Genomic DNA, 13806 nt, shown 5'->3' with positions numbered 1-13806 from the left:
CTTCCCTCCCTCTGCTTCCCCCCCTTCCCTCCCTCTGCTCCCCCCCTCCACTCCCTCTGCTCCCCCCCTCTCTCCCTCCACACCCCTCCTCCCCCTCCCCTCGCTGTCAGAAACACAGACACTGACGGACAGAGAATGAGAGACACACACAGACAGAGAGAGATAGAGACACTGACAGAGACACACTGGGGGGGGGGGGGGGGCATCCCAGCACGCTGTTGGAGGGCTCCCGGTGCTGCAGTCGGTAAGTAGAAAATGTTTTATTTATTGATTTTTAAAAAAATTATTTCGTATTAATTTTTTTTGATTGATTTATTGATGTATTTGTCATTTATTATTGATGATGGCTCTTTATTTGTAAAACTGAAATGTTTAATGCTTGTAAACTTCCCTTTAAACCCCCCCCCCATTCCCTACGCCTGATTTGTAACCTACGCCTGATTTTCTAAAGTGTAGACAAGGTTTTTTCGAGCGTACAAAAATCTTCACTTACTCCATTCTAAGTTAGTTTGGAGTAAATTTTCACTGCCTAAACTTTGAAAACAGGCGTAAGTGGCCGGACACGCCCCCTTTTGAAAAAGAAATTCTGTTCCAAAGTGAAACTGTTCTAACTGACTAGAACTGGAGCAAACTAAATGCCGAGAATTCCTAAAAATCAGGAGCAAATCATGTCGAAACTTGGGGCCTATGTTTCTCAATCACCCCTTCCCCTTCCCATGGCAGCACAGGAAATGCAACACCAGCCCTTTTACCTTCTCCTTTCCCACTGTCCAGGGCCCCAAACATTCCTTCCAGGTGAAACAGCGATTTACTTGTTGTAATTGCAATTTAATATACTGCATTCGCTGCTCACGATGCGTTCTCTACATTGGGGAGACCAAAAGCAGATTGGGTGTCCACTTTGTGGAACACCTCAGTTCAGTCCGTAAGCGTGACCCCGCGTTTCCAGTCTCCTGCCACTTTAACTGTCTGCTCCCACTCTGATCTCTTCATCCTCGGCCTCTTGCACTGTTCCAACGAAGCTCGACGTAAACTCAAGGAATTGCATCTCATCTTTCGATTAGGCACTTTACAGCCTTCCAGACTCAACATCGAGTTCAACAATTTCAGGCCATAACCTCTGCCCCTATTTTGTTTTCACATGGCAGCTGATAAAGAATCTGCCATTCCCATTTACACCTCATTTTGACTCATCTTTTGTTTCTTAACTTGTCCCATTACCATCTCCTTTTGCCTTCGACCACCATCCCTTTTGTCTTTTAATCTCCCCTACCTTCCACCCTGTCACGGACCTTCCCTTTTGTTCTTTCCTCCCCTCCCTGCTTTCCCTGCCCCTACACTTGCTTAAAAATCTGTTACCTCTCTAACTTGTTCCAGTTCTGACGAAGGGTCATCGACCTGAAGTAACTCTGAGGTCAAGTCTCGGGCCGCGCCTAGAACAGCGCAGCCTCGCGAGCCACGCCTGATTTCCGCGCTCAAAACCACTCCCTCAGGGTGATCCAAGCCCTCGGCGCAGCGCAGCACAAGCAGTCGGGGGCGGAGCCAGGTCCCGGCGCTGAAAACAGTGCCGGGACCTCTGCACATGCGTGCTACAGTGTGCGCGCATGTGCAGTAGCTCCAGGCACCGAAACTGTGTGGGAGGGGCCCGAAGCACGCCGCCCTTAGCCCTGGCTGAATGGGCTCACTGGGGTGGTGAAAATTGGACTGCACCTCCCTCCTCGAGCTCCTGCTCCGGCCCTCTCTCCCCCCCCCCCACCCATTCAGCTCTGGCTCTCTCCCCCAGCTCCCGCTCCTGCTCTCTCTCCCCCCCCCCCCCACCTGCTCCGCTGCCTGCTGCTCCCCAGCTCCCCAGCTCCCGTTCCACTGCCTGCCACTCCCCTCCCCCCCCCCCAGCTCCCGCTCCTCCCCCCCCCCCAGCTCCCGTTCTCGCTCTCCCCCCAGCTCCCGTTCCACTGCCTGCCACTCCCCTCCCCCCCCCCAGCTCCCGCTCCATCCCCCCCCCCCCTCCCCTTTCAGGTCCGGTCTGCTCCCTCTTTACGTCATCTTGCTGGGGGCGGGCCCCGTCAAAGTCTTTGGCCCAGCTTCTTCTCATCGGCTGGGCCCGTTCAGTCACCCCCCACCTCCTCCCTCTCCCTCTCCCTCCCCCCTCTCTCTCTCCCTCCCATCCCTTTCCCCCCCATCCCTTTTCCCCCCTCCCCTCCCTCTCCCCCTCCCTCTCCCCCTCCCTTTCCCCCCTCCCTTTCCCCCCTCCCTTTCCCCCCTCCCTTTCCCCCCTCCCTCTCCCCCCTCCCTCCCTCCCCCTCTCTCTCCCCCCTCTCTCTCTCTCCCCCCTCTCTCTCCCTCCCTCTCCTCTGCCCTCCCCCCTCCCCTCGCTGTCAGAAACACATAGACTCCGACAGACTGAGAGAGAGAGAGAGACCGAGACAGAGAGAGACACACTGGGAGGGGGGGGGCATCCTAGCACACTGTTGGAGGGCTCCCGGTGCTGCAGTTGGTGAGTAGAAAAGTAATTTTTTTTTTGTTAATTTAAAAAAAATATATTTTTAATGTTTAATTTTTTTTGATTGATTTATTGCTTGATTTATTTATTTATTTATTATTGATGATGGCTCTTTATTTGTAAAAGTGATGTGTTTTCATGTTTGTAAACTTCCCTTTCTCTCCCCCCTCCCCATCTCTCCTACGCCTGATTTATAAGTGTAGGCAAGGTTTTTCTGAGCGTACAAAAATCTACACTTACTCCATTCTAAGTTTGGAATAAGTTTTTGCTGCCTAAACTTGCAAAACAGGCATAAGTGGCCAGACACGCCCCCTCTTAGGGAAAAAAAATCTGTTCTAAAATGAAACTGTTCTAACTCATTAGAACTGGAGCAAACTAAATGCCGAGAATTGCAATTTCTAAGATACTCCATTCTAAACCAGTTGCTCCAAAAAAATAGGAGCAACTCAGGCCGAAACTTGATCCCTATGTTTCCCTCTCCACAGATGCTACCTGACATGCTGAGTATTTCCAACATTTTCTGTTTTTATTTCAGATTTCCAGCATCCGCAGTATTTTGCCTTTGTACTATGTTTCTTGTGTTGTTTCACCATTTTTCCAACCAATGCATGAATGCATTTCATTAGAACTAGGTTCAATTCAGTGTATGGGCAATTTAAGACTGGTAACGAGAAGTTCTTCACAGAAAGAGCAGTCAACACAGAGAACGCCTTCTGAGTAGGGCAGTGGTCGGGGAAAAAAAACCTGGAATAATTTTTAAAGTCTTTACGCTACAGGATGCAGCCAACTGCAGAATATGCAGGTGTTCTTCCATCAGCTGCACTCTATAGTGTAAACAAGCCCAGTTTCCAGTAACCAGCAGCATTGTAGCCTAACTGATATCTGGCTCTACAATACTGCCATCTGGATGGGTGAGCGAAAATTGTAAAGTGGCCTTTCTCATCTGTATTTATCTTGTGACCTCGTCCAATTAATCTTATTACAGTACATACTTGATTGTGCATAGAAAAGAAAGACTTGCATTTGTATAGCACCTTTCATGACCACCGGATGTCTCAAAGCGCTTTACAGCCAATGAAATACTTTTGGAGTGTAGTCACTGTTGTAATGTGAGAAATGCGGCAGCCAATTTGCACACAGCAAACTCCCACAAACAGCAATGTGTTAATGGCCAGATAATCTGTTTTGTTATGATGATTGAGGGATAAATATTGGCCAGGACATGTTGGATAATTCCCCTGCACTTCTTAGAAATAGGAAAAAAAATGTACTGGATGGTAAAAGACTATTGTAGGCCATCTGGCTGGTCTCAGTCTGTAAAAGCACTATTGACAAGTACTTAAAATGCGATACAGAGCAATCATTCATTGATTTTATTTCTCTATTAGTGAAATGTTTGTGCTGCTAGTTACCAAAGTGTTTGTCTCACACAAGCAGCGACAACCTAATGCAAACCTGTTAGATTCGTGAAGTTTGGGATCCAGTAAGACCTGGTAAAAATGGCTCTTCCTAGAAACCTGCCTTAGTGAATCCAGCAAGTATATGAACATAAGAAATAGGAGCAGGAGTAGACCATACGGCCCCTCGCGCCTGCGCCGCCATTTAATACGATCATGGCTGATCCGATTAAGGACTCGAGTCCACTCCCCATAACCCCTTATTCCCTTATCGGTTAAGAAACTGATATATACATTGGGGTTGCCTCTGGCTGCATGAGCCCTGCATTTCAGGAACCAGCAGTGCAAATAAGAGCCAAGATGGGAATAGTGATTTAACACAATATAAAAGCAGCTATTGTTGGTGCTAGTTCTACTTGTTCCTTCAGTGGCTGCCTTGTACTATTTCTAAACTTGGGCGCATCTGTTTCTTTTTGCCATTGGAAACCTATTCTGTGACCTTTGTGCAGTGCAAGGTATAACTCAATGCACATCACAGTGATTGACAGGATAGCCTATGTCATCAAAACATGTGAAATGTTCAAGAGCTGATTACTTTCAAAATTAAAACCACATGTATCATTCTAATATACACATTAAAGAGCATTGCATTTTAACAACATTTCTGTTCATCTATCACAATTATGAACAATTACAGTGGTTTCACATTACCACAGCAGGGAATAACAAATTTGCCTCGTGCCAGTCTAAAGTGAGGCCTTTGTGATTGTCAGGTCTTGATAATACAGATACCTTTTTTAAGTACTCTGTCAGGAGTAGTGGTGGCCCTTGCATATCTGCTGACATAGGGAGGGACTGGATTCTGTTACATTTGTTGGCATTAAAAATAAAATAAAGCTTTATTTTGAAAAGCCCTTAAAATTAAAGTGCTCTTAAACTCAAAGCTGGGTACAATATAACATATTACATCATATGGGCGCAGTATGACATCGTAATGGTCCTACATTATAACAGTGACTACACTTTAAAAAATACTTAATTGGCTGTAATGCACTTTTGGATGTCCTGAAGGACTTGAGAAGTGCTATATAACTGCAAGACTTTCTTTTTAGTTCCCACTGAGGGTTTTAAATAACTCAACATTGGGGAACAGCATTGATACACATGGAATCTAGGCTCACGATTCATGAGTGATGAATTCATGAGTTCTTATAGATACTTAATAAGCCATAGCATATATATTACCATCAAACAGCTCGTTTTCTCAATGCTAAATTTGACATTGTTTCTGTTTGGGCCAGGAGTCGTCAGAGAATCTTGCAGTTCTCTGAATCTGCACCCTGCCATGATTGTTTTATTTCTGATATGGCTGAAGGCTCTGTGTGAGCAAGTGTTGGCAGAGCATTCTTGGCACAGTTAGCATTTTATTTCCATCAAGCAAAAGACGTATTTCTCAATGCATTTTTTAGATCACACTATTGTACCACAAATTTATCTGACTGAAAATATCTTGTATAATCCATGTGATGTGTGTTAACACCCTTTAGGCAAATGTGATTCAAATGTTTGTAATAATCGCAATAGTCTATAAAACATCTCCACCATCAAAAACTATTGCATTCTGGTCTCTGGGGTTGCCCAGCTGTAGGATACACTATTACAACACAGATGACCCAAACTAGGGAGAAAGATGGATTATGCAAGGTGCATCCTCAAAAGGAAAGAGAAATCCATTCAAGCACACTGCCAAGTGAAGATAGAATCACATTAACAGTGACAGATGTGTTTACTGAGGAAAAATAGGTTAATCCCCCTGCACAGCTGGTTGCAGCCCAGGATAACTTTGCCCAGTTCCGCAGAAACCTAACTCGAGACTAAAAAGACAACACTGAGACAAACCAAACAGTGGTTTCAGTGTGATATTTCCTTGTGGCATGATGATGTCAATAAATGATATGCTGTTGGAGGAGTTTTACAAGTTTGCGCACTCAGTTCAGATCCTCACCCACCTTCAGCGCGAATCAGAATGTGAGCTGCGGGGTTAAGCACTCCAGTTTCATAACCTGTCGGATGTTCTGTCCATTAAAATTAATAGAAAGGAAATCAATTGGACTGCCAAACAGACGTGCCAAGGTAAGAGACTGGACATGGGTTCAAACTAGTAAAAGGCAATCAGGAAGTTTTTCCAATAAGGAATGATCAATACATGGGATGGACATCGGATTGAGTAATAGAGGCAAAAATCCTGGAATCTTTTAAGAACCAATTGGGTAACCGTCGAATGGATGAACTAAGATGGGCTGAATGGCTTTCCTTGTCCATAATTGTCTTGCAAACCTCCGCTCCCCTATTCTGATGTGCGATCCCAGTGCACAAAGCCACACACCTGGCAGTGAAAACTTACAATTTACCACAAATATGCCTATTGGAACGCTGCAGTGCATGGCGTTTCCACTCACCTGTGCTGTGAATTAGGGCCAGGGTTCCTTTTAACTAAAGAAAATGATGATGAAAAGATTCCAAACAGCAAACTTGGATGGACACCAGTAAGTGGTTGCAGAAAGAGGAAGTGCAAAAAAGATGTGGTCTAAAGCTCAGAAGAAGTAGCTTTAACCACAATCTTATTTTGCATACCAATTTTGGTTGAAAATCAAGCCAGTAATTGCAAAGCTTTGCAGTCCCATGTCAACAAACTAGAGTAAATCAACTCTGTTGCATCCCTCATTCAAAACTACATTGAGTTTCAGTCCACTTGAGTGACATTTTGTGCTCCAGATTGTTGCAGATTAACTGACCAAATCACACCCTTGTGGCATGGTGACAGCTGCTTGTTCAGGAGGAGTCTAGCTTATTTAACTGGAGTATCAGTACATATAGTATCCACGACGACATGCAAGCCATGATCCTGACCAGTGGATCCACCACAGTTCCAATCCACGTCCGGACCAGGGTCAAGCAGGGCTGCATCATCACGCCAACGCTCTTCTCGATCTTCCTTACTGCAATGCTCCATCTCACTCTTAACAAGCTCCCCGCTGGAGTGGAACTAAACTATAGAACTTGTTCAATCTTCGTCGCCTCCAGGGTCATCCCATCCTCTGTCATCGAACAATGCTTGCGTCTGCGCACATTCAGAGGCCGAACTCCAAGTCATTGTCAACATCTTCACCGAGGCATAAGAAAGCATGGGCCTTACACTAAACATCTGTAAGACAAAGATTCTCCACCAACCTGACCCTGCTATGCAGCACCGCCCCCCCCCCCGAATCATCAAAATCCACGGCGCGGCCCTGGACAACGTGGACCATTTTCCATACCTCGGGAGCCTACTAACAGCAAGGGCAGACATCGATGATGAGATCCAACATCGCCTCCATTGTGCCAGTGAAACCTTCGGTCACCTGAGGAAGAGAGTGTTTGAAGACCAACATCTCAAATCTGGCACCAAGCTTGTGGTCTACAGGGCAGTAGTGATACCCACCCTCCTATATAGCTCAGAGACGGGCCCATATACAGTAGACACCTCAAAGCGCTGGAGAAGTACCATCAGCGCTGCCTCCACAAGATCCTGCAAATCCCCTGGGAGGATAGACACACCAATGTCAATGTTCTCGCTCAGGCCAAGATTCCCAGCATCGAAGCACTGACCACACTTGACCAGCTCCGTTGGGCGGGCCACGTCGTCCGCATGCCCGCCACGAGACTCTGAAAGCAAGCACTCTACTTGGAACTCCTATACGGCAAGCGTGCCCCAGGTGGACAGAGGAAACATTTTGAGGATATCCTCAAAGCCTCTTTGATGAAGTGCAGCATCCCCACGGGCACCTGGGAATTCCTGACCCAAGACCACCAGTGGAGGAAGAGCATCCGGGAGGGCGCTGATCATCTTGAGTCTTGTCGACGAGTGCATGCAGAAATCAAGCGCAGACAGCGGAAGGAGCGTGTGGCAAACCAGACTCCCCACCCACCCCTTCCTTCAACCACTGTCTGTCCTGTGACAGAGACTGTAATTCTCGTATTAGACTGTTCAGTCACCTGAGAATTCATTTTTAGAGTGGAAGTAAGTCTTCCTCGATTTTGAGGGACTGCCTATGATGATGATCATCATAATCTTTCCTGCTTTTCAGGTCAATGCTCTTCTTCCTCCTCTTTTCCCAGAACCTCAAAACTGTGGAACTCCTAATGTCCCTCAGTCTTTCCCCTCTTACTATTTTTAAGGCTTTTAAACACTTGGTGTCACCTAATTACTAAGTGCTGCTTTATCTCATCTAGTTTATATTTTTCAAACTTGGTGCCTTGAATTTATAGGCTTAAGAACCAATGGTTTAAAGTTTAATCAACCCACTGTCAAAGTGAGATGAAGAAAAGGCCCTTTCCAGACAAAGTTTTGAACGAAGGAAACTTGAAAAATTGGGACATTTATTAACAAAACAACATAGATTACGGGGCAATAGGTTGTAATTTACCAAAGTTCCCTGGATTCTGGGGAGGTCCCAGCAGATTAGGAAACTGCAAATGTAACACCTCTGTTTAAAAAAGGTGGCAGACAAAAAGCAGGAAACTATAGACCAGTTAGCCTAACGTCTGTCGTTAGGAAAATGCTGGAGTCCATTATTAAGGAAGCAATAGCAGGACATTTGGAAAAGCTTAATTCAGTCAGGCAGAGTCAGCGTGGATTTATGAAGGGGAAGTCATGTTTGACAAATTTGCTGGAATTCTTTGAGGATGTAACAAACAGGGTGGATAATGGGGAACTAGTGGATGTGGTGTATTTGGACTTCCAGAAGGCATTTGACAAGGTGCCACATAAAAGGTTACTGCACAAGATAAACGTTCACGGAGTTGGGGGTCATATATTGGGGGATGACTGTTCAGCCATCAAAGAACTCACTTTGGGAGTGGAAGCAAGTCTTCCTCGATTCCGAGGGACTGCCTATGATGATGAATATATTAGCATGGATAGAGGATTGGCAAACTAACAGAAAACAGAGTCGGGATAAATGGTTCATTCTCGGGTTGGCAATCAGTAACTAGTGGGATGCCGCAGGGATCAGTGCTGGGACCCCAACTATTTACAATCTATATTAACGACTTGGATGAAGGGACCGAGTATAATGTAGCCAAGTTTGCTGATGATACAAAGAAGGGAGGAAAAGCAATGTGTGAGGAGGACACAAAAAACATGCAAAAGGATATAGACAGGCTAAGTGAGTGGGTTAAAAATTTGTCAGATGAATGTATAATGTTGGAAAGTGTGAGGTTATGCACTTTGGCAGAAAAAAAATCAAAGAGCAAGTTATTATTTAAATGGAGAAAAATTGCAAAATGCTGCAGTACAGCGGGACCTGGGGATCTTGGTGCATGAAACACAAAAGGTTAGTATGCAGGTACAGCAAGTGATCAGGAAGACCAATCAAATCTTGGCTTTTATTGCAAAGGGGATGGAGTATAAAAGCAAGGAAGTCTTGCTACAGTTATGCAGGATATTGGTGAGGCCCCACCTAGAATACTGCGTTTAGTTTTGGTTTCCATATTTACGAAAGGATATACTTGCGTTGGAGGCAGTTCAGAGAAGGTTCACTCGGTTGATTCCGGAGATGAGGAGGTTGACTTATGAGGAAAGGTTGAGTAGGTTGGGCCTCTACTCTTTGGAATTGAGAAAAATGAGAGGTGATCTTATTGAAACGTATAAGGTTATGAGGGGGCTTGACAAGGTGGATGCGGAGAGCATGTTTCCACTGATAGGGGAGACTAGAACTAGGGGGCATAATCTTAGAATAAGGGGCCGCCCATTTAAAACTGAGATGATGAGGAATTTCTTCTCTGAGGGTTGTAAATCTGTGGAATTCGCTGCCTCAAAGAGCTGTGGAAGCTGGATCATTGAATAAATTTAAGACAAAGATAGACAGTTTCTTAACTGATAAGAGGATAAGGGGTTATGGGGAGCGGGCAGGGAAGTGGACCTGAGTCAATGATCGGATCAGCCGTGATCGTATTAAATGGCGGAACAGGCTCGAGGGGCCGTATGGCCTACTCCTGCTCCTATTTCTTATGTTCTTATAAGATAGAAGTATTTAACATTAAAAAAGGATGGGACAGTTAGAGATAATAGGGTAGTCATGAGCAGACTGCTACCAGTAGTTGATGGGTCTGGGATGAGGCACCATAGATACAAGATTAAATGTAAGAGATTTAGAAAAGAGAACGAGAAAACCATTTTGTACAAAAGCAAAATACTGCGGATGGTGGAAATCTGAAATAAAAACAGAAAATGCTGGAAACACTCAGCAGGTCAGGCAGCATCAGTGGAGAGAGAAACAGAGTTAACGGTTCTGGTTGATGACTTTCAAGAGAAACATCTTGTTTATGAGGCTGTGGCATTAACTTCCAGGGTTAATGGCTCAGGCAGAAACTGTCATCATTCTAGATTAGATTGCGTAGGGAATGAAGGACTATGGGAACAGGGAAGGTAAATGTGAGTAGGACTATTTTCTCGCATGGAAGATACACGGCTACATGAAATGATTGGGCCAATGGCCTGTTTCCATGTTGTAAGGTCTGTGTATCTCTCTCCATATAAAACCAGTGCGAAAGCTTTGCTATTTCACAGCGGCTTAGAAGCTTCACGGCAGACCTAATTGCATTGTCATTGTGCACAAAGAGTTGACAGTGTTTCAAAAGCCAAATGCTTTGTACGCAGGCCGAACAGGGGGCAAAATAAAATTTAAAATAACTTGAAATATTGTCAAATACTTGGATGTATATGGTTTGCTAAATTGTTGATGGATTCAATCAGTGTTACGATGTGTCGTATTTTGAGTACTATTATGCAGTACTATAGTAGAACATAAGCATGTTTCTCCTATTCTCAACACATTTGAGTTTCCAGTCTATGTTGTGCATCAGGGGAAATGCAAGCTGGAAGTCAAGCATTTCCCTACAGGGAAAGACCAACAGTCAAAGGGCAAGCAATCCTGTAGCCTTCTTGGGTAACCCCCAGTAGCCAATAAAGAATAACATTCCAGAGGCTGGAAAATAGTTCACCTGTCTGCCCTTAACACCAGGGAATATAGGTCCATTGAGAGGGGAAAAATATTTTAAACATGAGAAATGGAAAAAAAAAAGTAAGATTAGGTTGCAGAGTTTAATTATATGAACTAAAGAGATGGGGAGGGGGCGAGGCCATGGAGGGATTTGAAAACAAGGATGAGAATTGTAAATTTAGGACGTTGCTCAACCGGGAGCCAATGTAGGTCAGTGAGCACAGGAGTGAACGGGACTTGGTGCGAGTTAGGATACAGGCAGCTGCGTTTTAGAAACATAGACATCGAAACATAGAAAATAGGTGCAGGAGTAGGCCATTCGGCCCTTCGAGCCTGCACCACCATATTTTCCGCACAGTGACTAATTTTGGAGAGAATCATTTATTCGTCGTAGTATGTTCGGATTGAGTTACTGTGCTGATGATGTGATATTTGGCTGATCTGATTGTAGAGACATATCAGAAATGCCCTGAATTGCCGAAGTCGGTTAATTGATTGCGTTCATTATACGACTTTCTTATTCATCTCCGTTATTTTGTCATGTTTTGTAATTGTAAAGTGAAAAGGATGATATCGTCGGTCCATCAATGTCATGCTGGTTGTTTTATTCAATAAACTTAATGTTAAATATTTTGCTGCTGGAACCTCTCGGGTAAAGATCTTGCTGGAGCATATAGAACAGATTGATATTCACAGACTAAATCTACCTCTGCACTGTTGTAGGTCATGGTTGTTTCGCACTGAGCACTGTTAGCAGCTCTGAGAACTGTTTACCCATTAATCTCTCTCTCCAACTGGCAGCGTTCCCATTAAACTCAATTACCATATTTTTTGCCCCCTTTAGTTTATTTTTTTCTTATTTTTGTTATGTTTCTTTAGCTATTCTGTTCAAACAGGATATTTTGTCTCGACAAGTGGGATTCGGCTACATTCTAGTTAAATTGAAGAGTCCTAATACACAGTTGGGATTAGAAGTTTAATTTGTTTTTTTTATCGCTGACTGGCTTTTCATTATTTTGTTGTAAACCATGGCAGATGAATTCAAGTGAAGAACACTGGGAATTGAGACTGAAAGCTACAACCATCTGGTTTTGAGGCTGTACTATTCTGCATACGGTATAGGGCTGGTTGAGAGAGGGTGGTTTCTAGAAAAGTAAGTTCAGTGATGTTCAGCTTCATAACTCAGGAAGCAAGAGACCTGAATGGGCTACCTAGTTTAAGTCTTCCAAAGTTAGATTTTGTGTCTGTTATATATTGCTGACTCATTTCATTTACTCCAATTTTCCCCATTTTAATTTTTTCTGCTTGTTTTGGGCCTCCCTCACACCTATAGACTCGCATCCAAAAATGAAAAGTGACTTGCTTCTAGCCAAGGCTGTATGTCACTCTTTAACTAGTTGCTGGGACATACAAGAGAGAACTTGACTGGCCATTTTCTCTCCCTGTGGCAAAGTTCCCAATTTCTCTATAGGAACCGTGACCTGTGATTTATCCCTCCATTGTGTAGCTACATAACCAGCATCATCCTAGGCAGTCTCTCGAAATCGAGGAAGACTTGCTTCCACTCTAGAAGTGAGTTCTCAGGTGACTTTACAGTCCAATACGGGAATTACAGTCTCTGTATCAGGTGGGACAGATAGTGGTTGAAGGAAAGGGTGGGTGGGGAGTCTGATTTGCCGCATGCTCCTTCCGCTGCCTGTGCTTGGTTTCTGCACGCTCTCGGCAACGAGACTCGAGGAGCTCAGCGCCCTCCCGGATGCTCTTCCTCCACTTAGGGCGGTCTTTGGCCAGGGACTCCCAGGTGTCGGTGGGGATATTGCACTTTATCAAGGAGGCTTTGAGGGTGTCCTTAAAACATTTCCTCTGCCTACCTGGGGCTCACTTGCAATGTAGGAGTTCGGAATAGAGCGCTTGCTTGGAGTCTTGTGTCAGGCATCCAGACGATGTGGCCCGCCCAGTGGAGCTGGTTGAGTGTGGTCAGTGCTTTGATGCTGAGGATGATGGCCTAATCGACTGTGTGTTTATCCTCCCAGGGGATTTGCAGGCTCTTGCGGAGACAGCGTTGATGGTATTTCTCCAGCGATTTGAGATGTCTACTGTATATGGTCGAGGTCTCTAAGCCATATAGGAAGGTGGGTATCACTACAGCCCTGTAGACCATGAGCTTGGTGACAGATTTGATGTCCTGGTCTTCAAACACTCTCTTCCTCAGGTGGCCAAAGGCTGCGCTGGCGCACTGGAGGGGTTGTTGGACCTCGTCGTCGATGACTGCCCTTGATAGTAGGCTCCCGAGGTATGGAAAGTGGTCCATGTTGTCCAAGGCTGCGCCGTGGATTTTGATGACCAGGGGACAGTGCTGTGTGGCGGGGTCAGATTGGTGAGGGACCTTTGTCTTACGGATATTTAGTGTAAAGCCCATGCTTTCATACGTCTCGGTGAAGATGTTGACGATGGCTTGGAGTTCAGCCTCTGAATGTGCGAGACACAAGCATCGTCCACATTCAGTAGTTAGATGACAGAGGATGGGGGACGGTCTTGGATCTAGCCTGGAGGCGACAAAAGTTGAACAGGTTCCCACTGTTTCTATAGTTTAATTACACTTCAGCGGGGATCTTGTTGAGCGTGAGATGGAGCAGTAAAGCGAGGAAGATCGAGAAGAAGGTTGGCGCGATGATGCAGCCCTGCTTGACCGGATGTGGATTGGGTCTGTGGTGGATCCGTTGGTCAGGATCACGGCTTGCATGTCGTCGTGGAGCAGGCGGAGGATGGTGACCAACTTTTGGGGGCAGCCGAAACGGCGGAGGACGTTCCATAGACCCTCGCGGTTAACAGTGTCAAAGGCCTTTGCAAGGTCAAAAACGGCCAT

General features: G+C 45.2%; 1 protein-coding gene across 15 annotated transcripts in view; it reads left to right on the top strand.

Annotated features, from left to right (window-relative positions):
- The window catches only part of raraa (retinoic acid receptor, alpha a), a 634542-nt gene that overhangs the window by 325132 nt on the left and 295604 nt on the right, over window positions 1-13806 (top strand). Inside the window, exon 6 of one of the 15 annotated variants that reach the window (XM_070864265.1) lies at window positions 12974-13072. The exons of the other annotated variants lie outside the window; for them this stretch is intronic. The gene's annotated coding sequence lies outside the window, so the exon portion shown is untranslated. The remainder of the gene's footprint in view (window positions 1-12973; window positions 13073-13806) is intronic. 15 annotated transcript variants of the gene reach the window in all.

The sequence above is a fragment of the Pristiophorus japonicus genome, chromosome 21, assembly GCF_044704955.1.
Source record: "Pristiophorus japonicus isolate sPriJap1 chromosome 21, sPriJap1.hap1, whole genome shotgun sequence".
NCBI lineage: Eukaryota > Metazoa > Chordata > Chondrichthyes > Pristiophoridae > Pristiophorus > Pristiophorus japonicus.
The sequence above is the reverse complement of the archived record's forward strand: the minus strand, read 5'-3'. Positions and strand labels throughout refer to the sequence as shown.